Here is a 3,553-nt window from a genome sequence, read left to right as displayed (position 1 = left end):
AAATATTTGCCAACTATATATCTGACAAAGGCCTAATATCTAGGATCTACAAGGAACTCAAACATGCTGAAAAGAAAAAAACAAACAGCCTCATTACAAAGTGCAAAAGATATGAATAGACACTTCTCAAAAGAAAATATATAAGCAGCCAACAGATAAATGAAAAAATGCTCAACCTTGCTAGTCATCAAAGAAATGCAAATTAGAACCACACTGAGATACCAGTGTGGTATCTCCAGTCAGAATGTCCATCATCAATAACTCAAAAAACAACAGATGCTGGAGAGGATGCCATGAAAATGGAACACTTCTAGACTGTGGGTGAACTTGTAAACTAGGACAACCTCTGTGGAAAACAGTTTGGCAATTACTAAGAGGTCTAAAAATTGACTTTCCATATGACTCTGCAGTCCCCCTACTGGGAATATACCTGGAAGAACTCAAATCACTCTATGAAAAAGATACCTGCACAAGCGTGTTTATTGCAGCATTGTTCACAATAGCCAAAACATGGAACCATCTGTACTGCCCATCAAAAGAGGACTGGCCTAAAAAAAAAAAAAAATTATGATACATAGACATGATAGAATATTACATAGCCATAAAGAAGAATAAAATTATGAACTTCACAGCAACTTGGATGGACTCAGAGTCTATAACACTGAGTGATCTATCACAGAAACAAAGAACTGAGTATCACATGTTCTCACTAATAAGCGGACCTTGAACGATTACCATAATACTATAAGAAAAGGATAGTTACTAATGGGAAACTGCTGAGGGGGTGGAGGGGACAGGATTGGCAGCAGTGGGAAACTACCAGGGGATGGGGAGTACACCTCAGCAACAAGGGTACCTGCATAATGAACATTTGTATACTTAACCCTGAATTGTACCCCACATCTTTAAAATTAAAAATTTTTTTAAAGAGCAAAGCTGGAAAAAAAGAATAATCTCATTTACAATAGCAACAATAACATCAAAATATTTCCTTGTAAATTTAACCAGGGTGGTGACAGATCTGTGTACTAAAATCTATAAAAAGCTGATGAAAAAAAATTAAATAAAACACAAATAAATGAAACGATATCCAGTGTTCATGAGCTAGAAGAATTAATATTATACAAATATCCAACCTACTCAAAATGATCTACAGATTAAATATAATCTCTATCAAAATTGCAAAGTTATTTTTCACAATAGAATAAAAATCGTAAAATTTGTATAGAACCACAAAAGGCCCTGAATAGCCAAAGTAATCTTGAGCAAAAAAAAAAAACAAAACTGGAGGTATTATACTACCTGACTTCAAAATATATTATAAAGCTATTGTGATTAAAACAGCATGATACTAGCATAAAAACAGACCTAACAACTAAGGAGCAGAATAGTTAGCCCAAAAATAATCTCAATAATTAACAGGAAATTGATTTTGACAGAGGTGCCAGTCTCTTCAATATTGGAAAATTGATTATACAAGCAGAAGAGTAAAATTGGATATTTATCTCACACTATGTACAACTCAAAATGAATTAAGGACTTGAACATAATATTTGAAATTATAAAACCACTAGAAGAAAATATAGGGGAACAACTTTATTACATTGCTCTGAGTAACAGTTTAAAAAAAAAAAAAAAACTTTGAAATCACAGACTTTCATATAAAAATAAACCAACAGGATTTTACTAAACAAAAAGGTTTTGTGAAGCAAATAAAACAATTAACAGAGCTGCGCTCAGTGGCTCAGCCTGTAATCCCAGCACTTTGGGAGGCTGAGGTGAGTGAATTGCATGAGCCTGTGGGTTCGAGACCCGCCTGGGCAACTTGGCGAGACCTCATCTCTACAATAAATCAAAAAAAATTAGCCAGGCGTGGTAGCGCATGCCTGTAGTTCCGGCTACTCGGAAGGCTGAGGCGGAAGGATCGCCAGAGCCCAGCAGGTTGAGGCTGCAGTGGCCGGGAGCGGCCGCTGCACTCCAGTCTGGGCAACAGAGTGAGACTCCAACTCAAAAAAAAAAAAAAAACAATTAACAGAGCAAAGAGATAATCTATGCTGTGGGACAAAATATTTGTAAGCCACATATCTCATAAGGTGCTGATATTTAAAATATATAAGAAACTCAAACAACTCAGTAATAAGAAAACAAATAGCCTAATTTTTTTTAAGGGCAAAATATCTGAATAGACATTTTTTAAATAAAGGCATACAAATGGTCAACAGTTATGACAAAGAAGTTTCAACATCACTAATCATCAGGAAAATGCAAATTAAAATCACAATGAGACTGTGCGTGGTGGCTCATGCTTATAATCCCACTACTTTGAGATCCCAGGAGTTCAAGATCAGCCTTGTCAACATAGCAAGACCTCTTCTCTATAGAAAATTAAACAATTATCTGGGCATAGTGGCACATGACTGTAGTCCCAGCTACTTGGGAGGCTGAGGCGAGAGGATTGCCTGAGCCCAGGAAGTCAAGGTTACAGTGAGCCATGATTATACCACTGCACTCCAGCCTTGGCCACAGAGTAAGACACCCACTCAGAAGGAAAGAAGGGAAGGAAGGAAGGACAGTAGGAAGGAAGGAAGGAAGGAAGGAAGGAAAGAAGGAAGGAAGGAAGGAAGGAAGGAAGGAAAAATCACAATGAGATATCACCTTACACCTAGCAAAATGACCATTGAAAAAGAGACAAAAAATAAGTGTTGACAAGGATGTGAAGAAAATAAAACCTTTGTATGCTGCTGGTGGTAATGTAAATTAATGCACCCATTATCATAAAATGCTGGAGTCCAGCTCCAGGAGAGAGTCAGGGCTTGAGACGAGGGAATCAGGAAGTGGCGAGAAAGAAAAGACAAAAACGACAGGATCCTTCTTCCTGGGCAGAGTTCAAGACTCTGCCAATTTTTATTCAATTCTTATAGGCTTATATAGTTTTTTTAATGACCCCCTTACCCACAAAATGTATCCCATGTTACACATTAAATGTTTACATCATGTTTTTTTATTTTGTTTATGGGGAAGTTGACCTTTACAAGTTTCATTTTGTTCCTTCCTGCTACCGGTGGTGTAGCAAAATACCAGCTGCCAATTTATCAGCCACATCCTGTGACCTCTAGGCCAACTGAATCTCTTCCCTTCGCTATTCTATTTCTTTTCCTTTACTAATCTATTTTCTTAATTCTACCCTTATATATACTTTTAGCAGCAATATATTGACTTGTTTTTTCTTTTATATAATCACCCTTATCTTACCCACTATGAATTCTTAATGCTCTATTTTTTAAAAAATTTAACTTTCTTAGTTCTAATTGCCTAATCTATATTACTTGCTATTTTCTTAACACCCTATTTTACATTTTATATTTCTAAACAAAACTTAAGTCTAAATCTACACTTATATATGAAATTAATCTTACTTCTAATCCTAGATGTATTTAATTTTAAACCTACATTAAGTGTGTATAATTTTAAGTTTACCTTAAAACTTAATTATTTCCTATTCCTTCTATTACTTATATTTAACTAATACCTACATCTATAATAAACATTTATT

Source organism: Carlito syrichta, unplaced genomic scaffold, assembly GCF_000164805.1.
Source record: "Carlito syrichta isolate Samal-C Ts95f unplaced genomic scaffold, Tarsius_syrichta-2.0.1 Scaffold302566, whole genome shotgun sequence".
NCBI classification, from domain to species: domain Eukaryota; kingdom Metazoa; phylum Chordata; class Mammalia; order Primates; family Tarsiidae; genus Carlito; species Carlito syrichta.
The sequence above is the reverse complement of the archived record's forward strand: the minus strand, read 5'-3'. Positions refer to the sequence as shown.